This window comes from Temnothorax longispinosus, chromosome 8 (genome assembly GCF_030848805.1).
Source record: "Temnothorax longispinosus isolate EJ_2023e chromosome 8, Tlon_JGU_v1, whole genome shotgun sequence".
Lineage (NCBI taxonomy): Eukaryota > Metazoa > Arthropoda > Insecta > Hymenoptera > Formicidae > Temnothorax > Temnothorax longispinosus.
Genome location: NC_092365.1, coordinates 21,119,354 through 21,129,465, shown reverse-complemented (window position 1 = coordinate 21,129,465; position 10,112 = coordinate 21,119,354). Strand labels below are relative to the sequence as shown.

Sequence of the window (10,112 nt, the reverse complement as noted above, 5' to 3'; positions counted from 1 at the left end):
TTAGCGTAAAAAAAAAAATATGTTAGCTTCGTAATAGAAGACGATTTCTACGCCAATGAGATTGGCAAGGCTTCTCGCATGGGGAAGACGGGATTAATCCCGTTTGCTTCGTGCAGATTTAAGGTTTCTTATGCAACTCTTGGTATCTACGCATGCATATGGCCGTCTATATACGCCTATACACACAATCAGCAAAATAAGTACGTCCCTTTGCCAGGCCGTATCTTATGACAGTTTTCTTTCTCGCCTATAGGGTAAACTCGGGTAAGATGACCATATACAGGAAAAATGGCCAAGCTATGTTCTTTCAATCTAGCTCGCCATGATACATCGAATGAACATGGGTTGGCCATCTTTCCTGTATGGCCATCTTACCCGAGTTTTACCCTATTCGTCTCTATTTAGCTCTCAAATACTGATTTAGCACATTATAATTGCGTAGCAAGTCTACTAAAAATACCTTGAATTATTTCAACGTTTATAACAGGAGACTTGCTTATGTTCGTATATTTAGAATAGCTTGATTTAGAAAAATTGATGACAGTAAGTGCCAAATTTGTTGTAAAAAGATATATAATTCGTAAATAATTATATAGAAAATTATGTTAATAATTATAGAGAATTATTCTATAATATACAAAAGAATTATTGTAGAATTTGTATTTCTTGTTATATTATCATTTACTCGTGTTGTATTACTTATAATATTGCGTCATTCAAATGGAACGACAAATTTTTATCTATTTGGCTAAAACAGATTTGTCTCTTTCTGTGCCGAGTTCTGCTTAAAAACTTTCAGATGGAAAATTAATGGTAGAAGTCTTCGATGCAACTATAAACGAATAATATTGAGTGTGACGAAGGCAAGTTCATTACTGACTATATGCGAAATGTCATAAATTCGTTACGCAAGACTGCATATACGATACAAGAACTTTACTTACATCCTACGTCTTCAATAAGCTATATTAGATAACACGTTGCACATAGATAATGTAAATGTCCCCAGCCCGATATTGTTAACTCTCCTGCGATAATTTATAATAGGTCATCTAACGCTACATAACTGATGACTTTTATAGTCGATGAACTTATAACATATTTTCAGGCCGTTTATAGCATGCGCTTTAAATTTTTTATGCAATTTCTTTCAATATTATTATGTTTTGCCTTCGACAAAGTAACTCTATTAATAAGTTTGTTGACACACAAGGATAAAATTCCAAAAAATTTATCCAAATATCACAAAAGGTGTATGTTCAAGTAACCGTAACATGAATGTTACGATACAGCCGAGAAAGAGAATAATGTAATCACGAAAATATTCTTGAATAAAACCGCTTTGTAGAGTATCATATTGAGCTTGGGGCATACGCGATTAAGAAATGAATAAGCTGTTTAAATTTAGATTCTTATTAAATTTAACCTTTTAGCTCCAACATGTAGAAAATCTTGTTTAAAATTACCGGCAAAACAGAAATAGATTTACAATTATGACGTACCGTGCTGATTTATTATTTCTATATTAATTTGTACTAAATAATAATGTTATAAATCAATAGAAGTTTTAATCAATTAAGGTAAATGTACCAATGCCAGGACACTTAAGACCTATGTCTGGACACCTTTATCATTTAAAAATTTTTAAATAAGTATAAAGCTGGATGCACAATGCTAGGCAATAGCAATAACGAAAGCAATAGCAAAAAAATTTCCGACGAGTTGGAATTCTATATCTATTACCTTGTAGCTAACCAGTCAGCATTATTATAAACGTTATAACAAGAAGACTCGAAGAGGAACCGACGATGAGGCAACAGCCGATGGGACTAAAGAGAAAAATATATCATAAGCAAACCGTCTTATGTTTCTGTCTTATTTCATTGTAAATTTGCAAGATGAAATATGACATAAACTTAAGGTGGGTGCTTATATAATCGACGAATTCAACTACGGTGGATCTTTACAAACGCCATAATCAATCGTGGTAAGAAAATGCTCCAAAAACGCAAAAAGCATTGAGAATCTTCGAAACTGCGAATAGAAATAAGTGATATTTGTTATCGATATATGCTTCCTACATTTGTTTTAAATTATTATTATCATATAACTGTTTATGTAATTATTTATCATCACAACCATATTCATATCAATCATCACCAACATGTGTTATTTAAATACTACTAGTGAATCGTACTCTATGTCAAACAAATGAAGTTTAAGACAGCCATTTGACGATTTTATGTTCTTTACTGTATACAATTTTAATAAGCAGATATGTCACAATGTCCTACGAATCATGATTTTAATTTTGATAGACTTTCCAAAATTGTATCTTGAAATTTGTGTGACTTTAATTTTAAATGACAAATTTTTATGGAACATATGAGAAGATTTTATCATTTTTGCAAGTTACGATATTAAATGCAACATTCAGTAAATAATAACGGTATAGTTAGCGAAATAATTTCTTGTGAGAAAAAAACAGCCATTTGACGAATATATATTCTTTAGTATATACAATGTTAATGAACAAATATTCACAATGTCCAAATCGTGATTTTAATTTTGATAGACTTTCCAAAATTCTCTCTTGAAGTTTGTGTAACTGTAATTTTGAATGACGAATTTCTGTGAAACATATAAGAAGATTTTATCACTTTCGTAAGTTACGATATTAAATGCAAGGTTCAGTAAATCATGGTACAATCAACGAGATGATTCCTCCTGAGAAGACAGCCATTTGATGATTTTATGTTCTTTACTACATAAAATATTAATGAGCAAACATTCACAATGGTCCATGAATCATGATTTTAATTTTGACAGACTTTCCTAAATTCTATCTTCAAGTTTGTGTGACTTAAATTTTGAATAACAAATTTCTGTGAAACAGATGAGAAGATTTTATCATTTTTTGCAGGATATTATATGTAACGTTCAGTAAATCACGGTACAATCAGCAAAATAATTTTTCGTGAGAAAGATATTTGATGATTTTGTTTTTTATTATGTAAAGTTTTAATATGCAAACATTCATAATGTTCCATAAATCGCGATTTTAAGTTTAATGATATAATTTCAAAAATCGTACCTTGAAGCTTGTATGACTCTCTTTAATTTTAGTGACAAATTTCTATGGAAAATATGAGAAGATCATTTATTGCAGTTACGACATTAAATGCAACGTTTAGCACATCACGGTACAATCAATGAGAATTCCTCGTGAAAAAGAAAAGAATAAATTTCGAAAAAGATAAATCTGAAAGTAATGCATACCTATATAGCTACGTGTTGACGGCGTTGTAATTCTATCTATATTTTTAAAGATTTTTAAATAAAATCTTGCAGAGACATGAGAGACAAGTTATGCAGATTGCAATTTGAGCATTGATCGCGTAAATACGTATGATGAACAATGAATTGTGTCACTAATTCGTAGTAAATAGTCAGTTATACCTATTTTGAGTCTAACATCTAAAGAATTAATTAGAACTATCGCGAGCATGCCTTTTCTTGACGCAATTTACAAAACTCTCTTTTCAAATTAAAGTTGCTCGCTTATTTTCGACGTAACGTATTCCCCATTTGATTCCTTGTCTTAATTACTGAACTGTATGCAGGATTTTAAAATTAAATTCGAAATAAATTCTTTATCCTAAGCAAAATCTGTTAGTAGCATAGCGGATTATCGCGGAGTCGCGAAGCGACGGCAGCTAGAACGCGTAGGACAAAATCACTCCGAGTCAGAGTAATGCGAGCGGCAAAGTAAGACGTAAACTAAAAAGTTTCTGAAGCATAGAATAACGGGACGAGTCCCGAGTCGTCCATGCCGGACAGCCATGACCAGGCAGACGTGAAGCCTGAGGAGCCAGGGGTGCTAAGCCGTGAATCCTAAAAAGTGTCCGCAGCTTACTCGGCTAGTGTTACCCGCGCGACGCTCCTTTCTCACCTCAACGTTGTACCCCCTTTGCGCGGAGGATGCACGCGTCCCCCTTTACGCGCACAAGGGCGTAAAGTCGGCATCCTAGTCCTTCGTTTTCCACTTTTAGCCTCTCGTTGCGTTTCGTCCGCTTGCCCATCCTTGTTTTGACAAAATCTTTCCCGCAAGCAAACGCGCCTTCAGTGCTCTCAGAATTGGCCCTGACTTCAAATTTCAAGAATATAATGCGATTTTGTAAAAATAGAGAAAGATCTGAAACTGTTGTGTCGCGAATTATGGCTGTGGCCTATGTCTTTCAGAATGTAAAAATTATTACATTCTGAATATTAAATAATTGTAGCGTATGACTCGATTCTCGGGACAGTTCTCGCACTACCCTGATTAAATTAGCTCCATGAAAGCCGTAATGAATTAAATTAAACGAGATAAGCTATTAATCCTCAAAGATTTTTATAAATATCTATATTTATTATAATTTTTTAAATAAAAATTGATTAACTAAGAAAATAAAGATATTTTCAGATTTTATTTTATTTTTAATCTATTTTATCACGAAAATTGCCAAGGTTTTTATCAGCTACGTCTTATAAACGAGAACTGCGCAGCATTGCACGGCCGAATGTAGCCAAAGCGGCCGAACTCCCTTGCTGTCTCTACCTTGCATCGATGTTCCTTGAGCCACGTTTCTGACCATGAGAATGCTATATGTCTCTGTGCAAATTTGCGAAAATTTTCGCTTATTATACAGTATCGATTTGTACTAACTGTAAGATACATACGGTGCTGACGACAATTTACAATCTTAATTTTATATACCTTGCGCGGAGAGCAAGATTTCTCGTAATCTTTATTTATATTTATTCAATATCATATTATATAATTATATCTACTGATGACAGCAGGTTGGAGTTTTATTCGAGTCACTAACTTAATAATGACATGCGTATTAATGCACATTTCTTTTGCGAAGTCAGGAAATTTTACAATATAATTGTGTGGGCACGGTAATTAACAATTTAGGATGCACGGAATGGTATTATTATGTAAGCAAAGAATAGAGAAAAAATTTTCATACATGGTTTCTCCATTAAAAGTGCAATATTTTCAATTTCTTTCTGCATTATATTTATACTGATAAGCGAACGCACGTTTATGTGATGGAAAATAGGAACTTTATTAAAGCTGATATTGTTATAAGTTGCTGATACGTATCGCGTCGATAAAATAACATTGAGAAAATTTATAATCAATGACAATTAAATGATCGTTTATCGTTTGCACACTATTCGTGTAATGCATGTAGCAAGAATGTCACGTTGTACTAATTTTTTTAATGTGCGAGCATGGAAAACGTGTAAACATGCGAAACAAAAGCGAAAGACAATATGTAATCCCGAAGGAACCCTGTGCACGGAAGTCATCGGTGCTATCTACGAGAATACCACGTCGTGACGATCGTCACGATCACGTAACGTGGTAAAAGATGTACAAATTAGGTCGACCTAATGCCGGATCCCACTATTTACCGAACGGAGTACTTGCTTCACGTCGGTATGTATGTGGGGTACGTTTTAGGGATTCACCTCTTCACAATATCATTAAACACCACTACCACTAGCACCACCAGCTACCGCTGCGGCTGCGACAAACGGCAACGTGGCCAGGTCAGAGCCTAAACTCTTATGTAACTTGTATGTCCTTCGTAGGAAGGCTTTACGCAATCAGCAAAAACACAACGTCGCAATTGTCCTTGGGATGAAAAGGACCCGGATCGCTTTCGCAATGGAGAATACTCTCTGCCCTGAAAACAAATCTATTGGATACATCCATAGCTTGAATATGTCTGTGTTCGTTGAATAGCAAACAATTAGAATATTAGAATGTTTCCATCTGAAAAATGAAATATGAAAAGATAAAATCGCGATTGTAGTATTATGCGCAAAGATGTGTGATCATTGTGAATGTATCTGGCGATTTTTGAGGAAGCAATGTTTCATTGCGTCAATGTAAATTTAGCGGTAAACGAAGACGATTTCTTTGCTTTAAATTTTTCGGAAGATAACACGGTGATAGATACGATTTGTCACAAGATTGAGGACATAGATGATCGGACGTGCAGACAGGCCGCTGTTATTCGATCGGCAAACTTCAGTAAGGCAAATACTATTTCGTCCGTAATTCCTGTGCCCTTATTTCCGAAGAAACACGTGTCTTGCAGCCTTAAAGCAGAACGTCCATTGGCCCCTCTCGTCTAAAGCCACTCTGCCATTGGTCGATGGATTAGATGACCATGTGGTGTCGCGCTATATAACCAAGGGTGAACTAGGAAGGTATCGGCAGTTGTGCTCGACCGATGGCGGACGGAAGAGATGCGAGCGTTTTCCGAACGACTTGCGCGCGAACTTGCCCCTCGCGGAGTAGTATCATCACGGTACCCCAAGGGGAGATCCTTCGACAGTGCAATTCGCAAAGTTCCACGATTTCTGCCTTTTCGTCGATCCTGCCGACCTGAAGAATATATTTCAACCGCAACACATCGCCGTGTCGCCAAGAATCGCTTTGAGAAATATTATCTGCGACATCTTCCGACGAGGGGAAGGGGGGATATACATATAACAAAGTGAATAAAAGAACGATGATGAGTCGAGCGATACGTCGTACATCAGCTGGTGCCACAGATCTATTTCATGATTCTACGAACCCTGGTCATCGATTCGAGAATCTATTTCAGATTCTAATTCGATCTTCGATCGCGACGAAGGGGATACTACTTGAAACATTTAAAAATTGTTCGAAATTAGTTCAGTTCAGAAATCTGTAACTGATACGTGTCATCTTTAGGATATGTGAGTAATCCTCATTTACGCGCGATGAACGTGTAGCTTTGAAAAATTTGCCTACGCAATCAACTTAACAATTCAAGCAAACCATTTCTTCGTTCTTTAAGGTCGACCTTGCGATTCGATATTAACAGCCGGAAATTATTTTTAGCACCGTAGTGTCGATAATTTTCGCCGACATCGCCGAACTGTAAGATCGACTTTCCTAACGGGGTGGTATTAAATGACGGAGAATAGTTCTTAGCGTAACGCTACTGCAAACGGCAGTAGGTCTGTCGTACAGGCGTACCACGGTTAAGAAGATCGAATGTAATGAATTTTGTATTCAAGCTGAACTGTCCTATCGGCCTATAGAATCGCCAGATGTCCAGTCCCCACAACTTACTTTATCGTGAAAACGCGTTTTTCATTGATATTCTCTGGTACCGTGTTACTTGCTTCTAAATCTGGTCGAAAGCCCTTTCTATCGTTCTTATTCTTGAATTTTCTTATTCTTGAATGAAATTCAAAAATACAACGATGGGGAAGATGAAACAAACGAAAAACGAAATAGAATATGTTTACATTCCTTAATATCTCTATCTCATTTTGGTGATTTCCATATAATAGTTTTATATATTTTAATAAGATATTTAAAAAAACTTTTTTTATTAACGTGACTAATTAGAAAAAATTTTTAGAGGACTATCTTATTAAAATTGTGAATCAAGTAAAGGAACGTGACAGTAAAGGAAAGACATTCTTGACAGACGCTGTATAAAAGTAGTTGCACTTTCATGTATTTCATTTATTCATCCGTAACGCTTATACATCCTTGACTTCTACTACTCAATCTTTCTAACGATCACACATGATAGATGACAAAGATATATTAAACTAGCATTAAATAAGGCCAAAAGATCTTGAACGCCGTTAAATGCCAAATCGGAAATCTTCAGGTTGCAATGATGGCGTCATATTACTTACAATAAGATATTTATTCAAATATTGAATGGCCTACATCTGTTAAGATGTACATGAAGGATTGACTGCATAAGTTTGCATTTATCAAAAAGATATTTAGATAACTTTCTAGTCTTATATATCAAGCACAAAGTGTATATATATTGTATATCAAAATTCAATACCATTACAAAATTCTGAACCGTGTGAATTGTTCAGTATATAAAGAAAAACACGAAACACATTTTACTATTTCTCGAAGACTGTAGAACAAGACATTTGCATGAAAACTTAATCATAAATTACAATAATTACTAAATCTTCGAAATCTTGTCTGCTTCACCGTTTGTTTAGCAAATGTAGGTCGTACTTTTATTTAAAACATGATTTTCTTTAAACATTATTGCCGATAGAATGATAATAGCCACCTATTATATAAACTGTTTTGTGTTTCCTTCATAAAGGGGATATCAAAGATAATGTGCGAATTGCGCGAAACATCTCGTGTGAGTTTAGGCACGTGGATCGAATCGGATCCAATTGAGCAGAACTGACTAGAATGCCGTAAGATGCAATATGGGGCAATATATTGGACCCCAATGCAGCTGCTGGCCACTGCACAAGATTAGAGATAACACTCTTGTGCGTGTGACAGCGACTATCATGGGGCTTCCATACATCACACTTCGACGTTGGAAATCATCACGAGAAGTGGAAGCCCCGAATAAAGAAACACATCAAGTATTATAACTATTATATAATACTTAATTATTACAAATATAATGATTATAATAGATATTACAATTATTTGTCGTTGAAGGTATATTGTTCGTTATTTTTTGGAGAATTGTCAGTATGTAATAATTCTAATAATAGATAAAATAACGCATGAAAGTACGTTAAGTAAAATATTTATTCCATGAAAATAGAATATTTTTAAGAAATATGTTATTACTTTCATGGAACATTATTATATGTGACTGACTGCAATATCTATTGCACGTTGATTTTTACTAAAATGATAAATTAATACAAAGAAGATTCGGCAGCTCGAAAATTTCTAAAAATCTGAAACTTTGCAGAAATAAAATAAGTGTGAACCTAATTACAAGTAATTTTCTGTTTTGGCTAAAATAATTATAAGAGTGAAAACATCTCTTTAAAGAAAATTTTACTTACGGTATTTTAATTAATATTTCAGAGACTATAATAAGAGATATTAAAAAAGTATTAAATACAAACGTTCATAGTCTACAACAATATGATAAGAAATTTAAGAAAACGTTTTTAAATGTTTTCTCCACCATCTCTTTAATCCATTTAAATTTTTATTATTCGATAATAACCAAATATAAATCATCTTATACATTTTTTACAACCATGTATATGTACTCGAAATTATAATTTTTTAAGAGATAAAATTAATTGTTAATATCTAAAAACATATAATTTTTATACATGTTGTAAAGAACTGGTGATACAATTTATATTTTTATTGTCAAACAATAAATATTTCCTGGATTAAGAGAGTGGTAAAGGAATGATAAAGGAATGGCGAAGGAAATATTAAAAAAAAAAAGTATTTTTTAAATCTTTTATCATATTGTTGTAGGTCAAAACCTATGAACCTATAAACTTTTGTATTCAAAACTTTTTCACATCTGTTATGCTGACACAGCCACTTTAGCACAATCGAATAAAACACACATAGAAATTTAGTGCTCTTTTGTTGTTAATTTATTGCTCTATTCCGGATTTTGTTGTCGTAGCCATTTTGAAAAAAAAAAAACAGTGGCTGTGCTAGCTTAAGTTTAAGTTAGAACAGCCACATAAAAAAAATAGGATTTAAAAAAACAATGACATATTTATTTAGTGCTATTTTGTTGTTCTATTCCCAAATTCGTTGCACCTCCCCTACCATAAGAAAACTACCCCTAATTAATCCCACCTTAGCATAACACTTCAAAAATTCCAGTTTAAAAAAATATCTGGATGGATTATATTATTTTGATTTTGTTGCTTTACATTTTCGTCGACTCCGATTTTGTTGCTCCGCTCCTATTATCAGAAAACTGCCTATAGAGTTACTCCTATCTATTATAGTTCAACACCTTATTCAAATTTCAACTTGAATTTCAAATAAAATCTCGACGAATTATATCATTTTGAATTTGTTACTTTACATTTTTGTCGACCCAATTTTGTTGCTCAGTCCTTATCAGAAAACCACCCCTAGTTATTCTGTCTAGCACAACACCTTAAAAAGTCAAATTTCAAGAAATATCTCGATGGATTATATTATTTTGATTTTGTTTCTTTACTATCAAAAGTTAAAGCTCTCCGAGAAAATTAGGTATACAAAAACAAGACAAATGAGAGCCAATACG

At 33.8% G+C, this 10,112-nt stretch overlaps 1 long non-coding RNA gene across 2 annotated transcripts; it reads left to right on the top strand.

Annotated features, from left to right (window-relative positions):
• The first annotated feature begins 4,566 nt into the window (after positions 1 to 4,566).
• On the top strand, positions 4,567 to 7,351 carry LOC139817694 (uncharacterized). Of its 2 annotated transcripts, none has more exons than XR_011733295.1 (2): positions 4,567 to 6,789; positions 6,935 to 7,351. It is a non-coding gene; the product is annotated as an uncharacterized lncRNA (long non-coding RNA). The 2 variants fall into 2 exon arrangements; XR_011733296.1 differs by having other exon boundaries at positions 6,867 to 7,351.
• The last annotated feature ends 2,761 nt before the right edge of the window (positions 7,352 to 10,112 follow it).